The sequence below is a fragment of the Sturnus vulgaris genome, chromosome 7 (genome assembly GCF_052056855.1).
Source record: "Sturnus vulgaris isolate bStuVul1 chromosome 7, bStuVul1.hap1, whole genome shotgun sequence".
In the NCBI taxonomy this organism is placed as follows: Eukaryota; Metazoa; Chordata; class Aves; order Passeriformes; family Sturnidae; genus Sturnus; species Sturnus vulgaris.
In genome coordinates, this window is record NC_142249.1 from 8,029,830 (window position 1) to 8,050,941 (window position 21,112).

General features: G+C 41.3%; 1 long non-coding RNA gene across 1 annotated transcript; it reads right to left on the reverse strand.

Annotated features, from left to right (window-relative positions):
* Positions 1–467: 467 nt before the first annotated feature.
* Positions 468–6,583, reverse strand: LOC148223144 (uncharacterized). Its single transcript, XR_015804752.1, has 3 exons — positions 6,383–6,583; positions 4,570–4,826; positions 468–867 (listed from the first exon to the last, which is right to left on the reverse strand). It is a non-coding gene; the product is annotated as an uncharacterized LOC148223144 (long non-coding RNA).
* Positions 6,584–21,112: the final 14,529 nt, after the last annotated feature.

A 21,112-nucleotide genomic window follows, 5' to 3' on the forward strand; every position in this document is an offset into this window, starting at 1 on the left:
ACTTTGTTAAGTATTTTAATGTATTTGTAAATCAGGAATTTTTCATTTAAAAAGAGTGCAGACGGCAAACATTTCTTCCAGTACTTTTCCTGAGCCCTCCTCAAGCTGTTTGAGAGAACTTCACACCACTGCTCTTTTCTCACATTTCGTCTGTAAATCAGTGCCATGCAAAGGGAGCAGGTTGATTTTTTTTTTCATGTTCTCTGCTTGTTACTCACCATCAGTGATGTACATCCTTCCAGAGGAGATGCTTTCAGAGGAAATGGATTTGCTGCAGTCAGTCTTTCTCCCAGGCTGCCAGGAGGAAAGACACCGATTCAGGGCATAAGGAATGTGCACCGGTGTGTGCAGTACTCTGAAAACCAGCCGTGCCTTTCTCCTGCTGTTTTTTGGGTTTTTTCTGTGCCTTTCATTGGAGGCCTTGGCATCCATGCAATTGATGGAGTTTTCCCCAGCAGCACAGGAGCTTTGCCCTTCCTCTCACCACCTAGATAATGTGAACTCAGGCTTAACATAAAGCCTAATCAGAAGTAGCCCTGAGAGGGAATGAGCAGTTGACTTGATCAAGGAGAAAAAGTTAAACTTCATCCAAATGGTAATTAGATTAATTTATTTCAAAAAGGGGGAAGGGGGAGAAAGGACAGCCTATACTTTCATTGGAAAACAAATACTGCCATGGGTATCACGGAAAAGATATTTTAATGGAAAGACACGTGTACAATACACTGTGCACTGTCCATAAACATTCCTAGAGATCAGAGGGCTGGTGTAACTAACCAGAGACATGCTCAGAATATTCCATGTGTGACGAAAAATCAAGCCTCTAGCTCAGATGCAGTACAGCAGCAGGCTCTTTTCAGCAGCAGCCTGCAGAGAGAGAGAGAGAGAGAGAGAGAGAGAAGGTGTCTTGGAAGTTAGTCATTCAGTTGCATCTCTCCTTTAAACAATCATCAAAGATGATGAAAAATGAGCACAGAAAAAATGGCAGTCACCATTTTCCCTGAGATAATTATCTAGTCAAATTACACTATACTTCACATGAAATATTCAGCAGCAGTGTTGACGCTAGATGTTTTAATACGGGAAAAAAAATGTTTTAATTCATGTTACAGATATTAAAATGCATGCACGTATTTTTGTTAGAAATATTCATGCAGAAATCAGAAAGCATCATTGCACTAAGCGATAGTGGGGAAAGATTTTTTATATAAAGGGAAAAAAATTTTGCATCACCTCATAAACCATGAGCTTTATAGTAAAGCTTTGAGATACTGAATTATGGATCTCTGTATGGAAGTCTGGTAAGTCAAATATAGAGGATTTTTGCCTGCCTGCTAAAAGAAAAAGGAATGTCATGGCCTATAGCTCTCTTTAGAACAGATTAATTAGAAATTGTGTCTGGGAAAAGATGTTTAAAAAGGAATTTCTTTCTCACCATGTAGTTAAGCAACAATTCCCCACTGCTTCCCTCGGAGTTTATTGGGATGCAGTAGTGGCAACTTAGGTATTTGGCATCACTTCAGACCAGGGAAGGAAACATTTAATTTCTCAAAAACACAATGACTCAAGCCTTGGCGCCAATGTCACCACATTAGCTGAGCAATCAGAGCAGTCAGGACAAAGTCAGCTCTTATTTATTGATGATGGGAAGAGCTGCGAGCACCAGCGAGATTAATGAAACAAAGCAGTATTGCTACGGTCCCCTTGCACATCTCTCTCAGGGGCATATTTGCAGTCTGTGGGCACGTTGAGCAGTTTTTTTCCCCTCCTTCCTCCTTGGAAACACCTAGATTAAGGTGACCGGGAAAGATGGGGCTCCCACCTCGGCATTTTTGCTGCGATGTTTTCATGGGTTGGAAAACTCTAGGGTCCCTCTAGTGCCCAACAGAGGCAATGGGGGGGAAAGCGAGCTGAAGAGCTCCTTCAAATGCTTATCAACGACTAAGCAGAATAAAAGCTTCCACTGAAAATAGAATGGACTTATCCCTGGCTTTGCATCACAAACTATGTTCAATTCTTTTCCTGTTTCTGACAAGAAACTCAACTGTATCTCATCAGCTCATACAGTAACATTTCCTTGTGAAAGCCTTCCCTTTTCTGCCTGTCTCCCATTTGATTACATTTACCATTCAAAGATTATTTGGAGATCCTACCTGTTTGTAAATGTAAATGTCTCAGGTGCTACAGGAAAGCTTTAAGCAAAGGTGAGATCTGTCCCAGTGGAAGGACTTGTACAAGAGCAATGCTGCCTTTGTCGATTTAGTTATCTTTGGTCTTTTTTGTGCAAGGGACTCTAAGTACCCATGTGAATTATGATGGAAGAATTAGCTTCAGGGAGCTACACTCTAATTTGCTAAATGCTTTTGATGTCAAAAGCCAGTCTGTGCATTAGAAGTAGAATAATTTGAAAGCAGAGAGAGGGTAAAAAATACTTGGGCCACCAAGCTGCAAGGAGATAAGAATTACAGTAGAGAATGCCATTACATCAGACACCTTCATTTCTCACTGCTGGGATTGAAAGGAAAGAGTCCCCAATGAATCAGTGTGAAAAATGGACAACAGTGGTCCCTTACAGGATTCATGGCTATGTGCAGAGCTTCTTCCTCTGTCATTTACCTAATCCAGCTACGTTTTCCTGTCAGCTCTTGAAGCTCTGTGAAATTTTGGTTATGGGTCTGATTCCTCTGCTAAAGAGAAGAAAGCTGAGTGTCAGACTTGTGACATCTCGCAGAACATTTTTTACATGCATTCAGAATGAAGCAAGGGGAGTACTGATCCCTGCACATTTCAGCTGTAGACAGTTCTTAACCTAAACCAACTTTCGCTGCTTTAACCCATTTTCTGGGGCACAGAACAATAGTTCATCTATTAAATTTCCATCTGAACTAGAAGAAAAAAACCCAAACTCTCTAAGAAAATAAGTTTTGTTGCTCTTGATATTTTCTAGTTAAAGAATGATGATTGCAAGTAGGTTTCAGGTTGGGTTACTTTTTTTGCCATCTCTAGCTTCTCACTATGACAAGCATTGAGTTCTTTATCTTATGTATCTTGAAAATTGAGGGAATAAAACTAATGCACCATTCAGCCTCACCAGGTCTTCAAATGAAAAAAAAAAAAAAATTAAAAACTCATTGCCTACTTACAGGACCAAACAGAAGATGAATAGAACACACAGTACGTTTTATGTAGTGAAATCTCTTTGTACATTGGATCTCTAAGCAAAACTACATGGAAAATTTGCTTTTCAGAATAAATATGATGTGTAAGTTACTGAATAGTCAAACTGGTCAGAATACAAGGAATATACTATTTTTGAGATTTAATTTCCTGTTCTAGGGCAAAGTCTGAATTGTTCCAACAGTAGCTACTGAGGATTAAAGACCTTGGAAAGAATCTGTGAGATGCTTGCACATGGAAGCTCATCAGTTCTCTGATGCACTGATAGCTTGTTTTATTAAGGTGGAATTTTGATAAAGCTTTTTAATATGATTCTCCTGTTACATTCAAACTGGTAGATGTTACTGCGTTTTCCAAGCCTGAAGCTTAAATCATCAGTTGAAAACAAATTAGCCTAATCAAGTTAACACCACAAATGGGGCAACATAATTCATCTTAGGTTTGGGCTTTGCATTTATTTTCACCTTTCTATGAATGAAATACTGATGTTACTTCTTAAGAGAAGGGAAACATTACAGACAAATCTAGGAGCTATTTTCCCACCACAACAGTGACTGGAGGTTAAGCATGTATGTACTTGAGCTGTTTCCCATTACCAAACTCCAAACTCAGGCTTGTGCTCAGCTTTTGTGTGAGCAACAAATACAGTTGTCCAGTTTAGGTTTGAGAATGGCCCTAGCCTGATGGATAAGCACACCCACCACACCTTAATGGAGCAGCAATACTCCCCTGATTTGAGGAAGGTGGTCCTGAATGCCTGAAGAGTGCCTGTTGGTTTTCTGTATTATAAAACTGCTCCTTAGCCAGGGCCATCACCAGCATGAGACTCTTAACAGTGTCTATCAGTGCCCACACGAGTCACCCATCCTGAATTACAGATGTTTTTGCAGGCTCGGTCTAGTGAACTGATACATGTTCTGCAACCAGCTCAGCTGCAATGCAGCTGAGCACCTGAATGTTATCTCCTGAAAGCAGATCTGAACAAACCACAGGTTCAGTGAAGATCAGTGCCTGTAAACATTCTAGCATAGTCTCCGCCATGCCAGCAGATGGATAAACTTCAATAAAAATATTTCCAAAAAACGGTTGGTTGATCTTATTTAATCCGTCATCACTATAGGTAACCAGTAATTCATGCAACATGATGGGTCAATTCACCACTCAGCCTAGCACTCACACAACCATTTCTCTCAGTTGGATTGACATAGATAATTTCTTTTTCAATTTCACCTGTGAATTTTGTCATTTGAAAAGCCTGTACTCCAACTCAGTTCAAAGAGGAAAGTTAACAGTGTTGCTTGGGGTGCTCATTCCCATAAGATACCTCAGCCAGTGATCTAAATGCAAAAAAACCCCAAAGCAAATAAACATTGAAAGAAGGATTACTTCTACCTTGAATCTTGCATTCTGACAAAGGAGCTGCGAGAAAGATGTAAAGCACATTATAATCAAGGAGCTGATGGGTGGAAAAGGAAGTGTTTCAGATGATTGTGACACCTATAAACATCCATTGTATGAAGCAAGTTCTTGTCATCGCTTGGTATTTCTGATTTTTGAGGCGTCTGCAGATGCTTGCGCAGGCTGGTGTGTTGCCATGGATACCGCGGTGTGCCGAGGCTTTTAGCAAACGGACTGATCTGTTTGTGTACCTCCAGAGTGAAAAGAAAGAAAAATCCCGTCATGTGTGTGGCTGCTAGCAAAGGGAGCCTGACAGTGAAATGAAATGACTCTGCATAATGGTTTTCAGAACCTCCTCCTCTTGGAAATGATGGGGTAGGAAAGAGATGGAAGGTAATGAAGAAAAGGAGTGAGGAGAGCTGTCAAGTGTTTCGTAAAACCCCTTCTGCACAGCTCAAGGCAAGGTCCTTGCATGATAACATCAGCTGTACAGTCAAGAAAAATCAATATGAGGTTTTAATAATTCAGTTTCCTAATGGCCTGGCACTTTGGCTTTTTGCAAGACAGGAAGAACAACAACAAGGATAAAAGGCAAAAAGGAGCGATCAACAGACAGTGTAACACAGCAGAATAATTTGCTTTGACTGATACCCTGGGACCAAGCAACAGGTGTGTATTATGAAACTAATATTTAGCTGGTATTCAAGTAATGCCTTTATCTGGGCACAACTCCACTGCTAAGTGAGAGGCAAAACAGGTTTACATGTGACAGGCAAGCAAATACACAGGAAACCAAGTAAAAAACCTGGGCAGTGTTCCAAACTTTGACTCTTTTCTTGGTGTTAGAACAACCCAATAAACTGCACATACACATGGCACAAGTATATGAGCTTGTATATACACGCTCACAAGTCCCTATGAGCTGAATTTCCATACATTAATGCAGTATCTTATTGGGCAACAACACAACATTGTCCCACTTGATCACAAGTTTGGGGGTTTTGCCCTGCTGTTTGAAAGGGATCACATCACCATGTATTTCACCAAGAACTTTCCTTGCTTTTGAGTTTAGGGGTCAAAAAGCACTGACACTTTCACAGGAGGGGTTTGTTGCTCATTACTTACATATATGCTTAAGCTGCTAACAAGAAATAATAACAATGTGAAATCATCCTTGGTGCATGTTTTCCCAGCAGCATTGTGTCACCATATATGAACCAGAAATCCATCACACAATATTTTATAGTGAACTCCTCTCCTCTTAGCTGATCAGGTTTTGTTCATATAATTTCTGTGTCTTAAAACATGGGGAAAAGAGTTGACTCCTTCTATGGTCAGCTATGGTGTCTCCTCAACCTCACATCTGCAATGCAAACACCAAGAGCAATCTTTGGAGACAAGATAAAAAAAAAACCAAAACTGCAATCCTTGCCCTTCCCACAGGTCCCCTTGGTCTGGCATCAAACTGGAGATGTAGGCAGGAGCTTGGTTGCTTTTGAGCTATGGACCAACACAACCAGTCACTCCAATGAAGCTCTTAAGCACAAAGCCTCTCCTTGAGACTTTGCTCTGGGGATGGTCCAGCACTGTCCAGCTGATGGCTCTTATCTCTGTTTCCTGTTGGTGACTCACACTGAAGGCAGCTGAACCTCAAGAAAATCATTCCCCAGGCTACCTCTCCATACAAGCCACAGTCACCACAAAGCTGAAGTATGAGTCCTGCTAGATGCTGCTGGAGGTTCAGAGAAACCTTCTTTTGCATGCAGATGAACTGTTACTAAATTCAGCTGTTGAGCTGAGCACTCACCTCTAGACTGTTAATTGATGCTCCTGGAAGCACAGCACAGTGTCTTTCATGTAGCTGTTGTGGGAACTAAAGATGGGATCTGGGCAATTGGTGTCACTCATTTTCATGAGGCTGCAAAAATACGGTTCCAGTTCGTGACGTTATAAATTAAGTCCCTTACACAAACTGCCAGGGAAGAGCTGAAAGGTATTGCTGCTGTGGATGCAGATCAGTAATAAAGCATGGCAGCTACAGCTAGCTCTGCAGTTCACATTGATACTGCATTGCATAACCTGACTCCAGCAACTAGGACCTAACTCTGACAATCACAGTTTTCCCTTACAGAAACCCCAAAGGAGCTCCTCTCCTATCCTATTTCCCTCTTTCAAGGACCTTCATTTAGCAGTTTCTCCCCAAACACACCTTCCTTAAAATCAGTGTCTCTGCAGCTTGCAAACAAGCCAGATTTAGCAAAATCCAAGCTATGAGCAACCAGAGCTGTGTGAGTTAAAGTTAACAGTCATGGTCACTAAAACCTCAGAATTCAGGACAAGTAATATTCCTGCACATACATTGATGAGCATCCTTTGGGTCTTGTCATGTTTGAATATGTGCCCACTCTGCTATCATTGGGCTCTTATTATTAGTCTTGTAGCTAAGCAACAGATGGGCAGTCCAGATGATGTGGCAAGGGCAAGCTATCCTGCAGAAATGTGGCAATTCAGAAGGAAAGTAATACTTTGAAGCTTGGGAGAGCCTCTGTGGCCCTCAGTGTGCTTCAGAATAATGCCAAAAGAACTCAAAGTCTGCCAGTGAGGTTAGGGCAACGGGTCTACACTCATTGTGACTGGGAAACAAACCTGAAAAAAATATCTGCATGGCAGGAAATTCAAGGCCTTCCATTTGCTGCAGAAAGAAAAGTGGAAGGGCATCAGCAAGATTAAAGAAATATATCTGGGTACGTTTTTCTAACATTCTAACAAATCTGGTCCTAGGACAGCCACACCTGGCTTGGAGGCTAAAATGGAATCATGACAAAGAATTAATAAAACCCCTCTATTAACATTAATGTTTAGGAGAAAGCTGCCCCTTCTAGGGTTCCTGGGCTGAGAATCAGACTGTAATTCTGTCATTTGGGTCTGGGAAAATTGTCTGCATGGTGGCTACCTTCACCCTAATGTGAGCCACTTGGTAAAGCCCTGACTCTAAGCACAAACATCAGTCCCAGTGGTGCTTTTTGGTCTGAGCCAGGCTTTGATCCCAGCCTGGTAAAGCTGTAAAGACCTGCAGGCACTTTGGTGGCCAAAAGCATGGAAATTCACTTTATTTTTCATTACATAGAGCTCTGAGGTAGGACTAAAATGCCATTTGGCAGCTTTCCTGAAGCAAAGTACATGCACCATCAAATATAACTGCAGCACTGAGCTATTGGAGCTGCTGCTGCCCAACAGGCAAGCGTGCCTCTCCTCTAAAGCATCTTCACTCTGCTCTTAAAAACCACTTGCAGACATTTATGAATCAATGCCACACTAGTGCCCTAGGAAATGGCTGGCTGGAGAGGCAGAAGCAGTACTAAGATGCCAGGCTGGAAGCAAAGGGCACTGAGCCACCATCTTATCCTCCAAAGCTGCTGGGAGGCCAAAGACACAAAAGTGTGTCAGGCAGCCTGTGCCCACCTGCTGGGAGCTCATTTCTTAGTCATTTCTATTCATTTCTGTCTCCTTTTCAGATGAGCACATCAGGGCTGCACAGAAACTTGGTGGCAGGTGCAGAAACAGAGGATTCTGATCTGACACCATGTTTCACACTTTCTAGAGTGCGTTTTTGTTCCTTTCACCTTCCCAGGCATTAATTTCATTGTTAATTCTTGCTGTGTGAAATCACATCTTCCCATTATAGGAAAAACGCTAAAGCTCAAGTTTTAAGCCCCCATTTAGGAACTGGCACTATTGTCAATGACAGGGCAGCTCTCCCTACTTTCAGTCAGGATTTACACAGGATCTACACCAGCCTTAGGCTATTTTATGCCTAGTAGGAGGCACCTTTATTGGAACAGATCTGCAGAACTCACTGGCAGAAGACTCTGTGAAGGTGAAAAGCTATCACGGACTAAAAGAAGGCAGAGACAAAATCGTGGGCACTGGCACCTGCTGAAGGCACAGGGTCAGAGCACTCACTCCCTGCAGTGCCATGAGCAGCACCTCTGTAAGTTCTCTCTGGTCTCATACTCTTTCCCAAAGCATTCAGTACTTTCCATTGTATTAACCATCTGCTGGTCTAAAACAGCCACAGTAATTCTTTTGTTAGGGAGAAGACTATTAAAAAATACTGTAATATTGTAATTTAAAAAATTTTAAAAAATGTGCATCAAGTTTAGCTATTTCTCAAAAAGTCTTTTCAACTCAGAGCCTCTGAGCAGAAACAAAAGGGCATTTTTGTGATGAGTGTGGAACACTCTTGGCTCATCTCACAAAGTGAACTGAAGCCATAAGGTGTGACGTGATCTAATTTTAGAATTATCATCTAAGACTCCAAATTTATTTTATTAAAGAGAGCTATAACTAAATTTTGATGCCATTAGATAATGCAATTAAATATTGGCTTGCTTGCAGGTCTCTGTATTTTGCCACAGATAAAAAAGACTGTATCTACAAATGGATGTCTTCTCAGATTTTCTTCCACAGGATATTTAACAGATACTGACGTATGAAATAAATCCTTAAAATCTAAACCAAAATCTTTTAATCTACAGAAGAAAAGTGAAGAAAGTTGTGTCTTGATATGGGAACCTACTGAATGTTCGCTACTCTGTGAACTCTACAAATTTTAAACCCTTCCAGGTAAGTGAAAAATAATTCATTTAAGCTTTCTGCCATTTTTAGACAAGACAATAAATAACACTGCATGAGGCTTCCTAGGAAATAAAAATACTGTGGAAGTGGATTAAATATTGCTATATCATCATTCAAATCCCATTCATATGGCCTATCCAACTGAAAAAAAAAAACAACATTGTATTTAGTGTAGTCTCAGTAGTTTGATTTTGGGTTCAAAAGTTATAGCTGAGCAATATGAGGGCAGTTTGAGGCAAAATGTTTGGGATCCATCGGAGGTTCAGAATTTGATGGCCACAATTTGAAAATTACACTTTCCCTAACTCACAAGAAACCACCCCGGCATAACTTGGTTCTTACAGCAGCCAGGAAAAACAATCAGCTCCTGGACTTTTATACCACAGGTAAGGTCTGGAATGATTTTCTCAGTTCACTGCAAGAATACCTTATGGAAGAAAAGCACAGCAGTATTAAAGATCCATGAGAGGTGATATTTTTTACACAGAATGGCTCAATATTTGCATCAATATTAATGTGTGAGCCAACATACAGATCTGACTACAAACACTGTGCTTTAAAAATAAACAAAAGCACAATACACCATGCTATTAATAAATAATGGCTATAACAATATTGTAAAACACAGGCTATTTAATTTACTTTTCTAAGAGCTAGTTCACATAGGATGCTTTCATAGAGAAACATTAACAATTATTTCTATTTGTTGATGTAAATCTAAAGAGAAAAGCTCAGCCACCTTGTAGTTTGCAAATATTAAAGACAAAAACCACCAGCTTTGCCTATGTCCTGGAGGGAGAAAGCGAGGAAAAAAGGGAAAGAAAGGAAAAGGTAATTTAGTGGAAATGAGTTCACTAGGCTTTTAGGTTATGCTTGGGTTTCTTTCGTGTCTTCCTGTAGATGATGTAGGTATTACTGGTAGCCACATTCTTCAAAGAGAAATTTTGGATAAGCCCAGGAAAAGAAATGCAAGGCTCAAAGCAGAATCACAGGTGTTGTGACCTGATTTTTTCTACAAAAACAAGCAAATAATGTGTGTGCATGTTTGTATGGCAGATTCATTCTAGAAAGTACAGTTTCCTGTTACCATCAGGACCAAATTAAACGTTAATTTAATGCAACTGTTTTCTTGATCAAATATATTGGTCCTGTCTGACCTCTCAATTAATGTATATTAAGAGTTGTCTTAGAGAAGACCAAGCATGTAGCTGAAAGCTGCAGATTCAGGATAAGAAAAGTGCCCAGAACAAGCTAACTCACCAGCAGCATGGACATTATTTCCAGAAAAAAGCTGGAAGTCCTGTGGTCCAGGCTAGCCCCCCCCGCTCCCCCCAGTTCAGTCAGAGCTCCAAGTCTGCCAGTGAGATTTAAGTTCTTGTGCTATGGAAGTGCTTTTGAACATTTTATCCATAAAACCTTTTTTTTCTCCCCTCCCATATATTTCAGGGCAGAAAATGAATCCCAATAATTTCATTAGGTAAAAATGAGTTCCTGTTACCCAAAGGATGCTGGCTCACTCACATGGGCAGGGGAGTGTTCAGCCTTCATGTCCTGGGCATTGGAGGAATGAGTGAGTGGCTGCCAGTGGCATTTTGAGGTAGCTTACCTTGATTTCTCAGATTGCTACAGAAATTCATGATTATATAAGGTGACTCCAGGCTCAGTTAGATTCCAATTTCTCAGTACCTTCCATTTCCTTCATTAAATATATGTGTATATATATGCATACAAATGTATTAAAAAATGAATCTGACTGCAAGAGCTTAGTAAAACTGATTAAATGGCTCCCATTGGCTTCCTTGGGCACTGGTTCAAAATACTAATCTGATCATCATTATGGCTCAAATCCAGCATGGTTGTTAAGTACACATCTAACTGAAAGCACCTGAACAGTCCTGTTATGATGATTCATGGATTTAAAAATAGAAATATGTTTAAATGCTCTCTCGAACTCAGGTCTAAATGAAATCAATACATGCCATGGCTCCTCTTCATGAAATATTAAGGCAAGATACATAATTTACTATGCTCTGTGTATGCAAATGTATTTAGCACTGATGATTCTGTAATAGATCTATACATAATTTAAACTATATAGTATCCACTTGGTGCATGGAGGGGGGAGAAATCTTCGTTAAACCCCAGACAGCACATTGTTTGGTGATGTGGGGATTTAATTTATTCTTATTCTGTGCATGTCTGCATAATAAATCTCTGCACACATGTTCAGAAGTCCTTTTCCAGAGGGAAAAGAAAAATCACAGCCTGACGTGAGGCTGTGGGAGGAGATCCTTCTGCTGAAGGACAGAACTTCAAGTGAGCACCCAAGCCAGGGTGCCCAAGCCACTGCAAGGGCCACCAGTCACCCCTCAGGACTATCCCTCAGCAGCAAAGCTAAGAAATTCCTCATTATATTTAGCGGTGTATTGTCCTGAGAAACCCAAAATGTTAATTGTATTCCATATCTATCTGTGCTCAAACTTATTTCAGTCTATTTAACTTTGTAACCAATGATTATTTACTGTCATCTTTTGCTTGTTGCTATTTCATTTTTTTAATAAACTGTTATTTTTTCACTTATATCTACTCATATTCATTTCTACTTATTGGTGGAAAGGAAGGTAAAACTTCAAACTAAGGGGAGGTAGCTCATTTTAGAGTATCCCCCTTAAATTGTCTTAAACCAAGACATTCATTCAGCTGGACAGGAAAAAATGCAGACTGTGGTAGTAAAGCCTACCTTATTTATTCACTGACAGGGATAGTCATGGTTACTATTGGTCTCTAAGCCATTATTTCAGTTCTAGATCTTGTTCACCAATGACATCCTGCTCTGTGGGCCTTACAGTAATATAAAAAGGACTCACAGAGAGAAGCATTCAAGAGAACATTTAAATATATTTATACACAGAACTGCAATTTTACTCTGCTATGCACAGGCTCTAATTAGAGATATGAATTGAATTTATTATTAGCAAAATCAGAGCAGGATAATGAGAAGTAAAATAAACCCTTAAAACACCTCTCCCCCACCCTCCTACCCCAGTGGTGCAGGGAGACAGGAATTGGGGTTGTGCTAAGCTCATCACCTGTGGTTTCTCCTGCTGCTCAGGGAGAGGAGTCGTTCCCCTGCTCCACCATGGGGTTCCTCCCCCAGGAGAGTTCTCTGTGAACTTCTCCACCATGAGTCCATCCCATGCCCAACATCATCTTCAGATTGCTGCAGCGTGGGCCATTCTCCCATGGGATGCAGTCCTTCAAGGACAGGCTGCTCCAGAGTGGGCTCCTTTCTCCATGGGTCTCCCACAGGGTCACAGCCTCCTCTCAGGCATCCCCTGCTCTGGTGTGGGGTTCCTCCAGGGCTGTGCATGGATCTCTGCATCCCCCATGGATCCCCATGGGCTGTGGGTGGATCTCTGCATCCCCATGGATCCCCATGGGCTGTGGGTGGATCTCTGCATCCCCATGGATCCCCATGGGCTGAGGACACAGCTGCTTCACCATGGTCTCACCACAGGCTGCAGAGGAATCTCAGCTCCAGCACCTGCAGAGCCTCCTGCCCCTCCTTCAATGCTGCCCCTGGTGTTGCCATGTTGTTTCCCTCACCTTTTCACCTCCTCCTCTTCTCTGGATAGAAGAAAAACTGTGTCCCACTTTGTTTTGATATTCTTCTGAAATCAGTTATCACAGAGGGGTCACCAAGCTCTCTAACTGGCCCAGCCTTGGCCAGCAGCAGGTCCATCTTCAGAGCCATCAGGGATTGGCTCTGCTGGATATGGTGGAAGCTTCCAGCAGCTTCTCACAAAATTCATCTCTGTGGCCGCCCAGCTACCAAAAACCAGGCCAAGCAAAACCAACAAACTTAGATTCATCTATTTTCTTTATGTCTTTAAGTGTGAGGGAAACAAAACAAGATTAAAATTGCCAATTTTGCTCCAATTTTGAGTTCCAGCCAATACAACTGCAACTTCCCATGACTTCTGGTAGATAATGATTACACAGGCAAAATTACCTGAAGAGTTTCAGAAAAAAAAAAAAACAACTAAATTTTTATGCTACAGTGGATTTGATGAAAACATTTCATCTGTAGAATCAGGGGATATAATATTTGGAACTGCTATCTGTATTCACCAAATTGCTAACAGCAAAGAGTTAATACTTCACCCGTGAATTCTCCATGCCAATCATTTACTAAGCATGCAATCACAATTGGCAGAGAACAAGCCTCCCATGTAGTTGCTTGGTTGGAAAGTCACTGGGAATTTGTCTGGAAGTCAGGAGGCACATACCTGCAGGTGAGAGCTGTGCTGTGAGCCAGGCTCTGCTCCTACATGAGGCCACCTCCCCAACTACAAGAGACACAAGCTCACAGCCCAACAGTCAACAGGATTAAAACTTGGAAAAATAACAACAAACCTGAGGCTGCTAAACATGTAGATCAGAAAGGTACGAGGAGTAGGAAAGCCTTTGTTGTACTCGTGCCAAAGGGTTTTTTTGTTCTGTGGATGCTGGGGCACTATACTGAAGTCATGCTTGGTTTGTGTTGCCCATCTCCATCCATCTCAGCCTGAGATTGATAAGACGAAGTGAAGAGTTCCCACATCCTGAGCAAGCCAAAATAAGTCTCAGATTTCTTTGCTGAGCCCCCATAGCCCAATTTGAGTCTGGTTTCCATGTACGTGCACAGATAAGCTTCACCAAACTCACTGTTCACACAGCTGGATGCTGTATTACAAAACATTCTGTAAAATAAGAGCTAAGAAACCTTTCTCTTCTCTTTTTTTTCTTCCCCTCTAAAGAAGTTATTTTTAAGTGCTGCCAAGAGTTCTGTTAGTTCAATAAAAATAAAATGCCCTTGTCCTGTGCAGCTGCAGAGACTTGGTGACAGATGGCGCCACATGAATATGAATTTGGTTTTTAAATAGCTACATTAAATATTTAAGATTACATTTCCTACACACGAAGTGCACCTGAGCAGCGTCAGTATTTTTATTACTTCTTACACATCATAAATAATATATTAGAAATAAAGTTCAGGAAAACAATGTATTGAGATGTCACAAAACAGAAAAGGGTATATTCTCTGTTACTCAGCTCTCTGGGTAAATCTCCCTTAGAGCTGCAAGTTGCTCCCACCCTTAGCCAATAGCTGAGGGGTGGAAGCTAAAGGAGGTGGTTGCAGGTAACACACTGGTCAGTTAATTTCCTGAGCACCATCTGCAGAGAATGTTTTCTAACAGTTAAGCAGCTTTAGTAAATACAGTAAATATTTACACAGCACTGGCAAGTGTAATAACAGCAGTGGTAAATTTCCATCTGATCACTGCTCTGGTCCTTGCTGGGGATGGTCAGCTGGCAAGGCAGCCTCTGGAGGAGAGGACATCCTCAAAGCACAGGCAGAAGGGAGAGAACCACATAAACAGAATGGAGAACGTAGAGTGAAGAAGGCATTCAAAGCACATCAGTGAAAAGACTGGAATTAAAGTTTGCAGAGACCCACAATAACATGAAATTTGTAGAGCAACAGTAAAAAGGCAAAGCTCAGTGTTTTGTTTGAACAAGTATCATCTTCCTTACTCCTAATTGGGAGTGTTCAAAGCCAGACTGGTTGGGACTTTGGATAAGCTGTCCCTGCCCATGGCAGGGGTTGTGGAATGAGGTGATATTTAAGGTCCCTTCCATCCCAACGCATTCTGTGATTCTGTGACTAATCTGTGGCGAGTAAAAGTTCCTACTGACTCATTGTAATGTTCTCTGCATCTCTCACACCTGTTCATATACCAGATCCTTAAAGAGCAATTGTGAACACATGATTTTACCTGATTTTTTCCTGTTAGGGCTAGTAACATCCGTGGTTGCCTGAAACCAGCCTCTGACCTGCTGGATTATCTTCACAGCTGGGACCCCTCTAGAAAGTGCATGGTGATAATGTGTGTTGAGAATGCCTGCTCAGGGGAAAGGGAAACAAGGGACAACAAGGGCTGAGAGAAGAACACTAAAATGTAAGACATAAGATTTTGTAAAATATAAGCTGTGACCAGGAGAGATTTTCTTCATTCTCCACGTGTGGATTAAATAAATACAAACATTTTCTCTGGTTATTTAGAGAAATTGTAGCACACAGAGACAGCTTGAAGAGTGGGAAGCTCAGTCATGAGTCCACTGTCAGTGTCTTCCTATCCCTCTTCTCACTGCATTCATACACACTTCATCCTGGTCAGTGCCAAGAGCTTCCCTCTGAGCTTTTCTTTGGATCAGCATTATGCAATGACAGCTGGTAGGGCCCCACCTGCCAGCTGGACCCTGCAAACTTTCACCCCTCCTCTTCCTCCTGTCGGTGAATGTCCATCCCCACCTCTTCACAGCTTTCAGCAGTGACGTGAGAGAGCTCCTAGAGAATTTTTCTTGTAGAAATGAGTTGGGGATAATTTCTATGGCATTAATTGCATTATTAAGTATGCAAAACCACATTTAATAATACGCTTGTTCCAGTTAATCTCCTACTATCAGCTCAACCCTCAAAATATTTGAACTCTAGCTGTGAGGTTTATATGGGCTAAACAGTAATTAGAAAGTTTAATAAGCACCAAGGGAAGCTTCCTGAGCTGTTCTGCATTTCTTCTTTCAGGTCAAATAAAATCTGTTATTCTTCTTCTAAAAGGAATTTGATATTTCCTAAAACTCAATAAACTGTTGGGAATATTAAAGTGGGTTAAAATGCTAACTGTATTGGGGAGGAAAAAACACTTTCCAAAGCTCACTTTTTGACTGTTTGGTTGGTTTGGTTTTTTGTTTGTTTTTTGTTCTGAAGAGGTTTTGAGAAGTGTTAAAGAATTTAGAGAAGTATTTTTACAAAAGTCACATCTAAAAACATGGTGGGAAAAAGTACTCTAGGAGATGGAGCTTGCAGCTATGCATCCCCAATGGAATGATGCTCACATTGGGGTATGCAGAGTTCAGAGCTGCATCTTCCCCAGATTCAGTACCTGACATCCTTCACAGGACAAGAATTAGACCAAGAGAGTCACATTAAGAAGATATATTCATCCACCCTTCAGAGTCCTGATGAACTTGACAGAAAACCAACCATGAAAACGTCACCAAACCCCAATGAATAAATATTTCAGTGCTTCAATTTAATGAAACAATTTTGCACTAGAACAAACAAGAAAATTACCCCTTATACACACAGACTTTAGCATTTGTTTGCTATAGATAAACTCTTGGAATGGGTCTGGTTGGGATGGACAGGGAAGTGGCTTCACCTGCATATGCAGAGAGCATCAAGCTCTGAGCCTGGGAAGCACCTTGCTAGGAGACAGAGTACTTGAGAGACAATCAGGTTTGTGGAAGCTCAGGAAATACATTGAAAACTACTACAAAGTTGTTAATTGCATGTCATAACATATCCATACCTTTGTCTCTTCATTTAGATCCATCACTTTAAATTGTAGGTGTAGCTACAGGCAAGCAAGTGAAGGAAATTTAAAACAGTAATATCAGGTTTTTAGAAGTAGATATTTCAAGCAAAATTCTAAATAGCCTGTGCTCAGTATATTTCTTTTTTTCATGTATCTGTGTCATGCCTTGAGGGTGAAGCTATTCCAGCAGCTCAATGCAGAATTCATCTGGAAAATGCTGGAAGGAAGTCTTAGACTGGAAGTACTGGTTTTCCTCATCCTCCCTAGCTCCTGTTATTTGTCTGCATAATTTCATCTTATCTTAAAAGTATTAATGTGCCCATTATATCTTCTATCACCATTTAAATAGCTGGAATTCCAAGCAGTAGTCATATTTTAAAAAATACTGCTTTCTTGCCTGAATAAATAAGGAAGTCTGTAGATCTTCAGCAGCTGCTCAGTGTCAAATTCCTCTTGCCACATGTCATTCCTCAGCACTAAAGATAAAATCCACTAAAGCTCCATTAATTGCTGCTGCCCTTGAGCCATCACAACGTTGTCTCAGGCTGTATTTTTGGATAAAGCAGGAGGGAAGGGTGCTGCTTTCACAGCTCTCCAGTGCATTGAATTCATGGAATGGAATCACTTACACCTAATCATAGTGATGAACCCCACCACTCCACTGCTTTAGAAGAACAATCCAGTTTTTTGTTTGCTTTACTTTTGGGAGAGAGGGAAGCTTCAAGGCTCGCCTAGAGTGTCAGAAACTCAAGAAAAACGTTTTTCTATGTGACTCTTGGCCTGGAAGAAATTATTTATTTCAATTTCACTTGCCATACAAAGATACTCACAAATGTATTTTAATTCATTCACTGTTTGCTTCAGAGGTAGTTAAACTGCAGCATTAAGACGAGCTATAGCTTTTTGTAGAAGATAATAACATGTATGTCAGATAATTATCATAATTATCAGAAGATCATAACATATACATCAGATATAAGGAAAACTATTTTCATCACAAGGATGGTCTAACACTGGAGAAGACCACGGAATCTCCATCCTTGAAGATATGTAAAACTCCAGTGTAGAAGTTCCTGAGCAGCCTGATTTAAGAAGATTCATACGAATTACTCTATATTTTCATTTTGTTTTTCTATATTTCTGTTCATGTCAGACATTTGTAGAAGTTCCAAAAACCATAACAGAATGTAGTTGTTGTCTGTCCAGCCAGTGATCCACAGGCTGCAGAGCACCAGCAGCTTCAGAGCAGCTACTGCAGCCAGACTCACAGAAGTGTTCCATTTCTGATGGAAGAGGTACACAAGGGGGTTCTCCTTCCAGAAAAATAATTCACAAAATCACTAACTGCTCTGGTTAGCCAAATCTGGTGTTTCCCATTAGGTATCTGTACTGCAATTCTGCATCTGGTAAGGCTGCAGCAGCTAATGGAGCTGCTAAGGTTCTGAGAACGAGAAAAGGCCAAAATCACAGAATGGTTTTGGTTGGAAAGGACCTGAATGATCATTCAGTTCCAACACCCTTGCTGTGAGTGGGAATACCTTCTACTAGACTGGGTTGCTGAAAGCCACATCCAACCTGGCCTTGAACACCTCCATAAGATAGGCTGAACTTCCAAATACAGATTGTAAACTAGGTTTTGAAGCATTCTCAGAGGACAACACCTACACAATCCAACTCTTTCCTGTATTTTGTGCTTTGAAGAAAAATGGAGATGGAGGCACCTTATGTTTAGAGGCAGAAAGATGATGAAAAGAGGGATGGATGGGTATGAGAAATGGATATTTACTTAGGAGGCATTGCTTAGCCCCTCTCATATTTCCTGCAAGAGATTTTTGCAATTGTAGGGGTTTTGCTGCAAAATTAAATGACCCACACACCCATGGAATTTCAGTAAGCATGATAAAATCAAAAGGAGAAAAAAATTGTCCAGATGCTGTTAGAAAGCGACCTGTGTGCTCTACTCTCACTCTGCAGCACTGCCTACAGCAAATGAGATCTAGAGCCCTTGCTGGAGTGTGATAGATATCAAATCAGTGCCTGCTAAAATCATGGAGATTATTTTGGGAGGTATTGAAAAACACCTGAAAGACAATGCAGTCATTTGTCACAGCCAGCACAGCTTCATGAGAAGCTGCTTATCAAACTTGATTTCCTGTTATGACAAGGTAGCCCACCTGGTGGATCAAGGGAAACCACTTGATGTAATCGTCTTGGATTTTACATAAAGCTTTCCATCTCTGCCAGGATCCTTCTGGATAAAATGTCCAGCATTCAGCTGGATAAACACATCAAGGGATGGATGAGTAGCTGGCTCAAGGGTCAGGAACAAAGGGTGGTGGTGGATAGGGTGACATCAGACTGGCAACCTGTCACTACTGGGGTTCTGCAGCACTCCATCCTCAGCCCTGTGCTCTTCAACATCCTCATAAATGCCTTAGAAACAGGACTGGAAGGGATACTAAGCAAATTCACAGATGAAACAAAACTGGGAGGAGATGCTCACTCCCTCAAAGGCAGGCAGGCCCTGCAGAGAGACCTCTACAGATTAGAGGACTGGGCCATCACCAACCAGGTGAAGTGCCAGATTCTGTACCTGGGATGGGGCAACCCTGGATGTACGGACAGACTGGGGAATTTGATGCTGGGAAGCATCACACCACAGGATGTGACCTGGGGGTCCTGGTTGAAAGAAAGATGAGTCAGCAGTGTCCTGGCAGCCAGAAGGGCCAGCTGTGTCCTAGGGGCATCAGGTCGAGTGATGGAAGAGATTGTCCTGCTCTGCACTGGGGCAGCCTCACCTGGAATATTGTGTGCAGCTTTGCATCCTTCAGCACAATATATGAAAGATATTAAGCTGCTGGCAAACGTTCAAGGGAGGGTAACAAAGAAGTACCTGGAGAGTACCTTGGAGCCTTATGAGGAGTGCATGAAGAGCACTTGGTCTGTTCAGCCTGGAGGAGACTGAGGGCCAGATATTGGACTCAATCCAATCCTTGTGGGATCCCTTCCAATGTGCCATATTCTGTGATTCTGTGAAATACACAGAGCATTAATCTACAAATTTTAGTTTCTTGCAGGCTCCACTCCCTTAGAAGCATTTGCTATGTGCTGGTATTTAGTCCTTCATGTATTCCACCTCTTGCACCTTAACACTTCTATTAAACTAGGTAACAAGATAATTAAGCACCAAAGAGGTCAGAACTGCCATTTTGGATACCTTCCTGAGCCAACCTAGTGGAGCATGATGGAAAAAGAAAATAAGGTGCTTTGCAAGGCAAGGTGTTTGCAAATTTCTGAAGTCACCCTATTTTGGTACTCAAGAGCTGGCTTTCTGCATTCTTTACAAGCTGCCACTGTAAGGGGATATATCTGCATTATTTTTGAAAGAATGAAAGAAATGAGGAATGAGAAGCTTTTGGGATTTGGAATTTCCCAATTCACTGAACTGTTTAAAAATCCTTGGCTTCCAGTCAACTCCTGTTCTCATGGTAAAATCAAGAAAGTGAAATTTTAAAAGTTAATCCATTTCTTACACAAACTTAATGGCAACAACAACAATAAATTAAAAATTAACTTCAAGTTGAAAAGGACTTTTGCTCTGAAACACTTATCCACTCTACTGAACTCATGATTCCTTTCAGTAAGAATATTTTGTGGTTTGCTCTGTCCCCATAAATAACATATCAACAGTGTTACAATGCTAGAGCTTGGTAGGAAACACTTCTATTAGCCAATACATTTCTTCAAGACTACAAAAATTCCCCTTTTCAATGTTGGGACAAATTCCTTTTGCAACTTTTTTTCCCCATGACAAACTGCAAGGCAGGGAAAAGCCCCTGGGAACAGGCTCCTAGCAGGGCCATCAGGGTGAAGAGCACTCAGTGTGGGTTTTTCTTCTCCCTTCCCCACCTCTTTCCAGCCCTGCATGTTGAGAGCCAGAGGTCTGTATGCCTGATGAAATATTCCCATCTGGATGACTCAAGCAGGAAGATTTGGCTGTACTCCCATTGAGTTAGTCAAATAATACAGCTCTGACATCTTCTCTGGAGAATGAATCACACATGTGGGATCAGGCAGCCACTCAGATGTGCAAAAGGAAGCACAAAGGTGTTCTCCCTGAAAAACTGCCACCCAACTAAGCCCTTAATTTATAGCATAACCCACAGTCTTCCCCTCGTATCTAAAGGGCAGATCTTTTAATGAGGTTATTTGGGAAAGTACAGTTAGCATATTTTTAGCCTCTATGACAAAAAGCAGATATGTTTTCTTAACAAGTGCTCTCTCATCAACCTGACATGCTATAACCACAAAGACCAACTTGTCCTCAAAACCACTTTGAGTCAGAGAGAGCCTCCACACAAGTTACATCAAGGCTTTCAAAATCATACTAAAAGAAGCAAGATAAACAGCATCTCATAAGACCTTGGAAAATGTGATGCACTTACATGCTAATTTCCCTGCTGAAGAGAATACAACAC